The sequence below is a fragment of the Lygodium microphyllum genome, chromosome 3, assembly GCF_053477565.2.
Source record: "Lygodium microphyllum isolate KBCC chromosome 3, Lygodium_microphyllum_v1.1.10, whole genome shotgun sequence".
Taxonomy (NCBI): Eukaryota; Viridiplantae; Streptophyta; class Polypodiopsida; order Schizaeales; family Lygodiaceae; genus Lygodium; species Lygodium microphyllum.
Genome location: NC_141137.1, coordinates 111,219,036 through 111,231,684, shown reverse-complemented (window position 1 = coordinate 111,231,684; position 12,649 = coordinate 111,219,036).

Sequence of the window (12,649 nt, the reverse complement as noted above, 5' to 3'; positions counted from 1 at the left end):
TCTGAGACACATCTCTTGAAGTTTAAGCTTAAAAAGAACTTATCTAGCCGTTGGTACCATGCTCTAGGGGCTTGTTTTAGCCCATACAATGCATTCTTCAGCTTACACACTTTGTTCTCAGAATGGGGGGCCTCAAACCCTAGTGGCTGAGCCATGTACAGCTCCTCCTTGAGGTCATCATTTAAGAATACTGATTTAACATCCATTCGGTAAACTAGCCACTGCTTGTGGGCGGCCATTGCAAGTACTGTGCGAATAGTGGTCATTCTGGCAGTTGGGGCAAATGACTCTTGAAAATCAAACCCTTCAACTTGTGAAAATCCCTAGGCAACCAGTATGGCTTTGCACTTTTCTAGGGTACCATCAGCCTTGAACTTTACCTTCCAGATCCACTTGGTGCCAATAACCTTCCGCTTTGTTGGCCGATCCACTAGCTCCTAAGTGTCATTCTTCATTATGTTGTCATACTCGGCTTGCATATCTGCCTTCCATGATGGATCTACAAGTGCTTCTTCCAAGTTAGTTGGCTCCTTTACTTCTCTCATAATCTTTGCCATCAAGGCCATATTGACTATGTGAGCAGAAGCCCTCCTTTGCTCCTCTATTCTCTGAGACCTCCTTGGTCCGTCTGCCTTCTCCTCAACAGATGCAGGCAAAGGATTATTGTGATCATAGAGCTGCTTCACCCAACGTCACAATGGCTTTTCCTGTGGGGTGATGTCAGGTTGGTGAACTTTTTCCTCATCATCTGAAGATGATGCTTCCTCCTCCTTAAGGATAGGGACAACTCTTGGGACAGGTTCATAGTGGACTACTTCTTCGCTCAATGATAAAGTGGAAGAACTTGCCTTCTCCTCCTCCACTGTATGCGGCTCCTCCTTGAACACCACATCACGGCTCGGGATGATCTTCTTTGCCTCTTGGTCATATAATTTGTAAGCCTTCTGCTCATCACTATAACCCAAGAAGATACATTTTCTGCTTTTTGGTTTTAACTTGTTTTTCTTCTCATCTGGAACATAGGCATAACATTCACATCCAAAAATTTTGAAATGTGAGGCAGATGTTTTTTTACGAGTGTAAGCCTCATGAGGTGGTTTTTCCTTGAGAGCCTTTGTGTAGCTCCAATTTAGAATGTAGATTGCAGTATTAACAGCTTCAGCCCAAAAATGGTTAGGCAATCCCTTGCCCTTTAGCATGCATCTTGCCATCTCCACAATGATGCGATTCCTACGTTCCACAACACCATTCTGCTGAGGTGTGTGAGGCGTCATCAATTGACCCTTGATCTCTTTGCTCTTGCAAAAGTCTTCAAACTCCTTTGAGTTGAGCTCACCACCACCATCTGTTCTAAATTTCTTCACACTTTTCCCTGTTTTATTCTCAACAAGTTTTAGCCATTCTTTAAACTTACCAAAAGCTTGAGCCTTATCACGAAGAAATTACACCCACATCTTCCTACTGTAGTCATCAACAATCAACATAAAATAAGAAGATCCCCCCAAGGCCTGTGTAGGCATCTTACTGCACAAGTCAGTATGCACCAACTCTAGAGAAGCCTATGCTCTATTCTTGCTTTCCTGTGGAAATGCCTTTCTTTGTTGCTTGCCCATCATACAAGCTTCGCATGGTTCCTTTAATTCAGTCTCACTGTAGGTAGGTGAGCAACCATACCTTGCTTTTGCATCTCCTTCAACATTGCAAATCCGATGTGTCCAAACCTTTCATGCCAAAGCTTACTTGTGCCCACTCCAGCGGTGGCTGTAAGAGCACTTAGCTCATATAGGTTTTTCTTTCTTTCTCCTTTTCCAACAATTTTGTCAGCACTGTCAGGAATTTCTACACATGTCTTCTTGAACCTCACTTCATGACCAAGATCAGTTATGGCAGCACAATTGATAATAGATTTCTCCTAATTTCATGAACATACAACACATCTGAAAGCTTTTTGACTTCACCATTTGCAGCAACAAAAGAAATAGTACATGTGCCCATAGCAGGGCATTTTGCATCATTTCCAACCGTCACAGTGATGGATTCTTGTAGAGGCTGCATAGAACAATATAGACCTTTCTTGTTGGTCATGTGACGGGAGGCCCTACTATCCAACACCCATGAGTTAGTGGTAGATTCTTCTTGCGTCGAGGAGCACACTTCCTCAATGGTCGCCATGAATAACTCCAACTCTACTTCAGTAGTATTGGCTATCTCTTTCCCTTTACTTTTAAGGGTACCATTCTTTTCATTTGCCTTCTTGACATGACAATCTACGATTGCATGTCCATTCTTCTTGCAGTAGAAACACTCTCCTTGAAACTTCTTCTTACTGCCCTTCTTCTTTTTATCCCCATCATTTTTTGTGAAGGAACCACCTTTGCCTTTTGCATTAGCAGAGAATGCAACATCTCCATTGTTGCTTCCTTCTCGGGTTTTCAGCCTCAACTCCTCCTCCATCAATAATGCACAAAACTCCTCAAAAGTCAAAGCTTGAGGTCTCACCTGAGTATTAATGGCAGTTACTAGTCCATCAAACTTTTGTGGAAAAATCCGAAGACACCATCTGTTCGCGTAGATTCTTAATCCAAGTGATGAATGCTTCAACTATCTATCCTTCAGCAAACTTCTCCACTGCTAGTTGATTCTCCAAGTTTTGAATCCTTGTTTGGTTTCGTGTTTCATATTGACTCCTCAGTATATTTCAAGCCTCTGATACTTTGGTTGTATGATGTTGAATCAAAGTCAGAACACTGTGAGAACAGCTTGTAACTAAGGCACACAATACATCTGCATTCCTTCGTTTCCAAGCTCGTAAAAGATTTGCATTCGAAGGAATCATCACACTAGAATTTGATGGGTTGGGGGTAGGCTGTGGTTCTGCGTCAGTCCCCAGCACAATCTCCAAAAGCTCATAAGAATCAAGGATAGTTGTAATTTTGAATTTCCACAAGGTGTAGTTTGTACCATCTAACTTGCCTTCGTTGAAGGTTGGTGGACGAATCCTTAGTGTTTGAATAGCTGGTACAGCAGCACCACCTCCTGCATCACTTCCTAATGCCCCAGAACTGCTTCTGAAAGACGACATCGTTCCTCTTTGATGTTGAAGCCTTTGCCTCTTGCACATTCTTTGATCTCTAGAGGCCCGTGGGCTCTAATACCATGTAAAAAATTACACGGCGCAACGAACAGAATCTAAGAAAGAGATAGAGAGTACACAACAAATAAGAGGAGAATAACCAAATTTCTTTATCTCCAAACAACTGATACAAAGATGGCTCTGTCCACCCGTGCGCTTCCATTGTGAAGCTTAGATGCCGATCTAGAGAGAAGATAGGTGAAGAGGTTAAGGCTAGCTGGAACAACTCTGGCTGGGTGAAAGATGGATAATAGATGGTTGTGAAGGGGCTTAGCTTTTATAGCTTGTGAAGGGGGTCATGATGGATGACCTTCCATATGCACTTGTGTCTGTTGACCTTCCATGTGCCCATGTGTCTGTTGACCTTCCATATGCACATGTGTCTGTTGACCTTCCATGTGCCCATGTGTGTGTTGACCTTCCATGTGCACCTCCACTAGTTGGCCAGGGAATATTCCCTTTACCATTGGCTAGGGCCTCTGATAACTCTCTTACCCCGCAACTCGATGCAATGCACCTCGAGTTGCTACCAGCTTAACTACTCTGTCTAACCCAAAGATTAGACCCAGAACGGTCACCTTTTGCCATCCAGTCACATAGACCTCATCTGACATACAAGTCAGGACTCAACCAATGTCTGGGTGGCTTACATATGGCTTCTCCTCATAATGGGGGACCTTACAACTTTGAGCACCATGGATCATTGGTGGCACCTTATGAGGGTGGGGCATTGAGCATATCTAACAGATGTAACTACAATAAACTTTCCTCTTGTAATCCAGATTCGAATATATCAAATACAACACATTGTTGTTTTAAAAGACCGCATGCTTATGAGTGGTCAAAGTGTCGCAAAGAATGCGTGATGGCTCTTACCCCACAGGTTTTAAAATGAAACCCCTAGTTTCTCTCGAGATGAGGACATCTCGATTTCTCTAAGGACATGAGGATGCAGTATTTCCATGCAATTGAAAGTTAGTTTGTTAGTTTAAAAAGTAGTTGGTCAATTAATAAGTTAGTAAGATTACTAACTAATATTATGAATTTTATATATATATATATATATATATATATATATATATATATATATATATATATATATATATATATATATATATAAGAGTTAAAATTTAATATTTTTCTCGGATTGACAAGGACCGTAGCCACCCTTCATGGAATTTACAATGTAAACGAGAGTTATGAGCCATATTAATCACTAATGTTAATAGTATGGATGGATAAAAAATATTAGATTTTTGGGCAAAAACTAGCATATTTTAGATATTTTAGAGATTGCTTATTGTAAATATCCTAAAGAGATATGGAAATTTCTAGAACTGGATGTATATATATATATATATATATATATATATATATATATATATATATATATATATATATATATATATATATTTAAAAGGCAAGTGATGTTTTAGCTAATTTTGGAGATTTTATAAGAAGAAAAGAAAAAGAGAGATTGGCGAAATTGCGTGCACCGTGATCGTAGTTTGCAAGCACTAGACAGTACTTCGAAAAGGGAGAAAAAGAAAGAGTGATCTAAAATGTTTCTAATCAAGTGTCTTGGAGTTTTATCCCCCTTTTAAAGCTAATAGAACCATCAGATTTATGATTTGAGCATCAAATCACTAATTTTTCCAAGATCCCCTCCACAAAGTGCTATTTTTCTTTGCCACAACCCCTTTTCTCCAATTCACTATAAATATGAGGGGTAAGGCACAAGAAAGCACAAGGAGACCGAGAGAGAGAGAGAGAGAGAGAGAGAGAGAGAGAGAGAGAGAGAGAGAGAAGAGTTACCCCAAGATGCTCTAAGGGAGAGAGATAGCTCAATTCTCCCTATCTTAATCTTTGACTAAGCCACCTTCTATCTTAGTCTTTGACTAAGCCACCTTCTCTTATGCTCTTCCATCTCAAAATCCATTCCTCCTTCTCATCTCTCGAATCTATTTTTTAGAGCATGGTCCCCAAGCGAAGAATGTCGCATGCGGATGGCAATCCTACAACAACGAAGCGTTGGGCGAAGGCATCACTGTCAATCCAACTGCAGTACCGGTTGTAAGTAATGTACTTCAAAATTTATAGATGCTTGCTTCAATTCTTATATGAGATACATTAGGGCCCACACTATGATGCACCAATATAGGCCATTGAAAATGATAAATTTCATCTCACATATTCAAAAGATGGAGCTTGCAAAGTGAATGTATCAAGGGAAGTTAATTGCACCTAGTTGCATATGACTTATTCGTTGATAGAGCAATTACAAGGAAGAATTGATCAGGGGCTATGAATGGCATAATCGTAAAAAGAATGACATTAAAAATTGTGCATACAAGTGTTAAGTAAATTTTGTGTAGAATCGCTCTTTTATCCCAAGGGAAAGAGCGAATATGCGATGGAATTGTTATCGTGTCTATTCTTGTATTGTTTGGGAAAAATATAATTGGTTTTTGTTGGTTGATAGAACAACTCCCTAAATACTTGTACATTCAACTAATTGTTGGATTGTGGTTTGGATGAATACTCCAAGTACTTGTGATTGATAGTAAACTCATGGCGAGGATCTATGATGGCAAATTGCCATTGGGAATAAAGTAATTGTTTCTTGGAAGACGATATTAGGTTGATTGTGTTAATTATGCTTTATTCTTAATTAAATTAATTACGGATGGATCATCTCTCGCGTTTCAACCCGAGAGGGTACTGCGATTCATTGGCCGAAGGTCGAGTGGTGAAAAGGCCATCCACAAAAGTTGTGTCTCACTCCTAGGTCACTTGGGGTCAGTGGAGCTCTGGACACCCCTTGCCTAGTCTGGAATGGAGTTGTAGATTGTCATGAGCCCAATGTCTAGGGTGTTGGAAGATCCTATTCTAGATAATGGATGGAAATTATGGTGCCATGTGATTTGGATCGGGTACTTCTGTTGGACAGAAGGATACATAATTTCTCCTGTATAGGCAAGAGGAAAAGATTAACGTGAAGATAAGTTAAGGAATTTGTTTGAACTTGTTTGTCAAATTACTCTGTATTCGTGTTTGTGCCATAAATTACGCGAATGAACCCCATTCCATAAAAGGCTTAATTAAGGAAGCTAATTTTAAATGTCACCATAAATGTGATAGAACCTAATTAGATAACTAAAGAATGCCTATTGAGGAAAACCTCTGATGAGTCTGTCCTACGATACAGGGCGGTCCCAGAGAATTGGAAGGCTTCTCACAAGGTTTTATCGTCATTCAACCTTTAAGTATTGATAGGTTTGAACCCGATTCATGCCGTTTTAGGGGACCTGAATGCGACTATGCCCTACAAGTAGAGAGGTTGAGTGGTGCATCCCTTTTTGACCCATTCTCTTTGAACCAAGTGCGGTATGGATCTGTTTCGAATTGGGTATCTCTACGTAAAGTAGGATGTCCAAAACCCGACGCTAGAGTGTGTTGAGATATCGAGCTCCACTCGTGATACACCAGGGTGACCGTTGTGTATTTATGTCACCGACTTGTCAGTTGCAGACGCGGTTGGTACACCGCCCATGAATAATAGCTACATGATAGCTATCCTTATCTACTCTAGTTCGTGGCTCAGTTAGTATGCCACCTTAGTTAGTTGAGTTTGGTTTGAGACCCATATATAGGGTTCTTCTATTTCTTTGTACTTGAGTTCTTTTGGCTTACACAACTAAGAAGAGGAAACTATTTTCAGCATCCACCCTTGTGTGTATTCTCCCATTGTGCAAGCAAGAAAGCTACAAGTGAGACTCCTTCCTTCTCTCCCACAATCTTGACATGGTATCAGAGCCTTGTTCGTGGTAAGGAGCTCAAGAAAGCAAGCCAAGCTCGCGGTGTTCTGGTAAGAGGAGCAGTGTTGCTTTCATTTTCTGTTTTGGGAGCAGATCTCTGCAGGTAGCACAGCCGGAAAGTGCAGGAGTGCATTGTCTCAGGTTGAGACGCCCTTCGCGGTGAAGCAAGAGGGCAATATATGCTGCGGGTAAGGGCTTTAGCCCTTGGCGACCTTGTTTTTTTGATTTGAGGCCATTTCGGGGCCTGTTTTGGAGGCGGAAGTTTTCTGCACGCACTCAGGAAAAGGCCCAGTTTTATGCTGTGAAACCACTGTTCTACAGGTCGGTGAAAAGTTACTGTAGAAATTGCATTGTATGCCTGTGCGCAGAGACATTGGGAGTTACAGAATCATCCCTGTTGCCTGTTTATGCAAAATCGTCACTAGGAAGTGACTGTGTGGTCAAATACCACTTTCGCCAGTTTTGCAGATTCGCTCTTGTGAGGGTGAAGCTGTGTTTTTTGCAGTGACAGAATTTTTTGCAGTGTTCTGTAATGGCGTCTGATTCTCTTTCACAGATTGTCACTGAAAAGCTTGACAAGAACAACTTCCAAGCATGGAAGTTTAGAATGACGAATTTCCTTATGGGAAAAGGATATTGGGAATTTGTTGCAGGAAATGAAGAAGAACCAGTTCTTCCTGATGTTCCCAATCAACAGCAAATGCAGGCATTCAAAACATGGCATGAGAGAGCCAGGAAAGTTATGTATTGGCTGTCTATCAGTATTTCAGACTCTATGATTGTGCATATTCAGGATGCAAGTACGCCAAAGGAGGCATGGGATACTTTGTCAAAAATGTACAGCACAAATACGCAAGCCAGGAAAATGCAGCTCAAGCAAGAGTTGGATAATGTGCAAAGAGAAAGTATGAGCATCAATGACTACCACATGAAGGTGAAGAAGATTGCAGATGCACTTGCTTCCATTGGGTCGCCAGTGGAAGATGATGATTTAGTTTCCGTGACCTTGAATGGTCTAGGAAAGGATTATGCACAGTTTTAGACATCCATTTCAGTTCGTGAAAGATTTCCTGATTTTGAGGGGTTGATTGCTCTTCTAATTTCTGAGGAACAGAGAAATGGTGGTGCATCTTCTTCAGGAGGAACTTCAAAAGAAGCTGTCTTCTACTCAAATGCTGGAAGAGGTAGAGGCAGAGGTAGAGGAGGCCGATTTGGAGGCCGTGGTAGAAATCAGAATATGCAGCAAACTCAAGAAAATCAGTCCTATGGAGGAGGACATGGTAACTCTAGAGGCAGGGGGAGCCAAAGAGGTCGTGGTGGATGGCAAAGAGGCCAAAATGCAAATAGCAATGTTAAATGCTATTACTATGGTAAAATGGGTCATATGGCTAAAGACTGCTATAAAAAGCAGAATGACATCATGAATGGAAAACTGCAACAAGGAAATTATGCATCCTCTAGTAGACAGGGTGATGACAGAAATGAGCATCTGTTTATGGTGCAGCACATGAACAATTCTGTGACAAGTGCAGAAGAAAGCAACGATGTATGGTATGTTGACTCAGGTGCATCAAACCACATGACAGGTCATGCAGAATGGATGGAGGATACAAGGAAAATGGAAAAACCAGGATTTGTGGAGACTGGTGATGATACTGCACATCCTATTGTGCAGATTGGAAAAATTCCCTTGTCTATGCAGGATGGGAAAAAGAAATACCTGTCTGATGTATTTCATGTCCCGAATATCACCAAGAATCTGGTTTCTGTTGGTCAAATGGTTGAACAGGGCTTGCAGGTCAGATTTAATCCTCATGGATGCTTTGTTGAGGATATGAAAAATAAAGGTCGCTTGATAGCAAAAGGAAAGAAGAAGGGCAGAATGTTTACATTGGATGCAAACATGTCTGAATTGAGTGCAGCAATGTTTGCACATGGGACCGGTGTAGTTGCAGATATTGATATCTGGCATAAACGCATTGGTCATGTTAATGTACAGCGACTTAAATCAATGCAGGCCCAAAATATTGTTGCAGGATTGCCCAAATTCAAGGTTGCAAAAATGCATAAGGTATGTGAAGCCTGTCAGTTTGGAAAACAGGCAAGGAAACCATTTCCTAGACATGTTCAAGAGAGTAAGAAGCCATTGGAATTAATCCACTCTGATGTGTGGACAACTAAAGCTACATCTCTTAGAGGTTGTCATTATTTTGTCAGTTTTATTGATGACTATAGCAGAAAAGTTTGGGTGTATTTTATGAAAAAGAAAAGTGAAGTTTTTGGGCATTTCAAAACTCTTAAAGCTATGGTTGAAAAAGAAATAGGCTTGCAGATAAAATGCCTAAGGTCAGATGGAGGGGGAGAATACCTCTCAAATGAGTTTGCAAGGTTCCTACAGGAGCATGGCATAAAGCAGCAATATTCATGCAGTCATACCCCACAACAAAATGGAATTGCAGAAAGAAAAAACAGGCATATTGGAGAGGTATCTCGTGCCATGCTCAATGAAAAAGACTTGCCAGATTTTTATTGGGCTGAAGCAGTTGCTACAGCAGTCTACATAATGAACAGGACTCCCACTGCAGCAATACATGGAATGACTCCAGAGGAGAGGTATACTGGTAGGAAACCAGATATTTCTCTTTTGAAAATTTTTGGTTGCATTGCCTATGTACATGTGCCAAATGAGCTGAGATCCAAGTTGGATCCAAAAGCTGAGAAGTGCATCTTTATTGGTTACTCTCTGCAGCAAAAAGGGTATAGATGCTATAACCCTTCTACTCGTAAGTTTACAGTGAGCAGAGATGTTGTTTTTGATGAGATGAGTAGCTGGTATAAACCAGTAAATGTGATTGATGATGTAGATGCACAAAATGGTAATGCTGCACAGAATTCACAGCAGCAGTCACAAAATATTAGTGGACCTAGAGCATCCTCTAGCAGTGGTTCACATTCTTCACCATGGACAGGCAGATTGAGATCAGGAGAATCTTCTCAAAGCAATGCAGATAGTGGTATGTAGGTATCACGAAAAGGAAAAGAGAAGGTTGATCAGCCCATGTTTGATGTGAATGCAGGTCACTCTTATGTGGATGGTGAATCCAGTGGCTCAGAACAGAGCATTGATGATGAGTTGGGTATTCCTTCTATTGTTACACCTGGAGTAAGGAAGACCAGGGATGTTTTGAGAGCACCTGGGAGTGAATCTACTTTGCGCAGGTCTACGAGAGCTAGGTATCCTGTGGATAGGCTGAAATATGATGGATTTACAGCCATTCACTATGCATATATGGTTAAAGTGATACAGGAACCAGAACCCACTTCTTTTGAGGAAGCCATGGGAAAAGAAAAATGGGAGAAAGCCATGGATGAAGAAATGGATGCCTTGGAAGCAAATGCTACATGGGAATTGGTACCTTTGCCTAAAGGTAAAAATGCAATTGGCTGTAAGTGGGTTTATAAGGTGAAGCACAATGCAGATGGTTCTGTGAACAGATACAAGGCAAGATTAGTAGTCAAGGGGTATGCACAAACATATGGCATTGACTATGAAGAAACATTCAGTCCGGTTGCAAGGATGGCAATCGTAAGAGCAGTCATTGCTATGGCTGCATCAAAGGGATGGTCTTTACATCAGATGGATGTAAAGAATGCCTTCTTGCATGGTGATTTGCAATAAGAGGTCTATATGGAGCAGCCACCAGGTTATGTGCATGCTGTTCATCCTGAGTTTGTTTGCAGGTTGAAGAAAGCCTTGTATGGCTTGAAGCAAGCACCTAGAGCATGGTCTGACAAGATAGGACAGTATCTTGTCACTATTGGCTTTCAGATTTCCAAGGCAGATTTCTCACTTTATGTGAGAAAAACAGAGAAAGGTATTATGCTACTTGTCATTTATGTTGATGATTTGATTATGACAGGTGACAGTGATGAAGATATCCTTCATGTGAAAATGCTATTGAAGCAGAAGTTTGAGATGAAGGATTTGGGAGAGCTGCGTTATTTCTTGGGCATTGAGGTGATTAGATCACCAAGTGGGATACAGCTCTTGCAGAGGTAGTATGGATTGGACATGCTGTCCAAATATGGGATGACAGGCTGTAAGCCTATTTTAGTTCCTTTGGAGCAGAATGTGAAGCTGAGCACAGATGCAGGTGAGCTTCTAGAAGACCCTACTATGTACAGACGCATAGTAGGAAGTTTGATTTATATGACTATTACCAGGCGAGATTTGAGCTATGCTGTTGGATTGGTAAGTCAGTTTATGCAGGCTCCAAGGAAACCACATTTGGATGCGGCTAGACGCATACTCAGGTATGTGAAGTCCACATTGCAGTATGGACTATTGTATAAGACTGGGGTTCAGATACAGTTGCATGGATACACTGATGCTGATTGGGCTGGTAGTATTTCTGATAGGCGATCTACCAGTGGATATGTGTTCTCTTTTGGGAGTGCTGCAGTCACTTGGAGCAGCAAGAATCAGCCTACAGTTGCCTTGTCGAGCACAGAGGCTGAGTACAGGGGTGCAGCAATGGCTGCATGTGAGGTAGCTTGGTTGCATAAGCTACTTTATGATATGCATCAGTCTACAGATGGGCCAGTTGTCATTTATTGTGACAACATGAGTAGTATACACTTGGCAAATAACCCAGTCTATCATGCTAGAACAAAGCACATTGAGGTGCATTATCACTATGTGCGAGAGAGGGTTTTACTAGGTCTTATTGATCTAGTTTATGTCAGTACAGAGGATCAGGTAGCTGACATATTCACGAAGGCATTGGGCGCAGAGAAGCTGCGCAAGTTCAGAGACCTGCTTGGTGTGCAGGAATTGGGATTGAGCTCGAGGGGGAGAGTTGAGATATTGAGCTCCACTCGTGATACGCCAGGGTGACCGTTGTGTATTTATGTCACCGACTTGTCAGTTGCAGACGCGGTTGGTACACCGCCCATGAATAATAGCTACATGATAGCTATCCTTATCTACTCTAGTTCGTGGCTCAGTTAGTATGCCACCTTAGTTAGTTGAGTTTGGTTTGAGACCCATATATAGGGTTCTTCTATTTCTTTGTACTTGAGTTCTTTTGGCTTACACAACTAAGAAGAGGAAAACTGTTTTCAGCCTCCACCCTTGTGTGTATTCTCCCATTGTGCAAGCAAGAAAGCTACAAGTGAGACTCCTTCCTTCTCTCCCACAATCTTGACAGAGTGCTGTTAGGGGACATTAATTCTAGGAACCTAAATTTCAAGTCGATCCTAGTGGATCGGACGTGAATGTTCCATTGCGAGAGGCGGACTTGGGAAACCCTAGCTGACAAACCCCATAACATTCCATGGGAGTGCCAGGTGGCGATGCTTAGATTTTTTTCTTGATGAACCGCTAAAACGTGCTTGGATAGCTGATAGGCGGGCATGTTACAGTTGGTATCAGAACAAAACTTTGTAATGATATGGGATTGATTTATGCATGGATCGTAGACATATCTTAAACAAAATATTTTGATTCTTATACCGTGCATCTACTATATTGGTAGTTCTTCTACACTCAAAACTCTCAATGTCTCTTTCTTTCTTTCCTTGGCCTTTGTATTTACTAATTTTTTCCACTTTCCTCTCATCCTAGGGCACAACTCCATTAGTTATGCAAAATATATATCAGCCTTCCTCCCCATCATATCTCTCCTCATGTCATAAT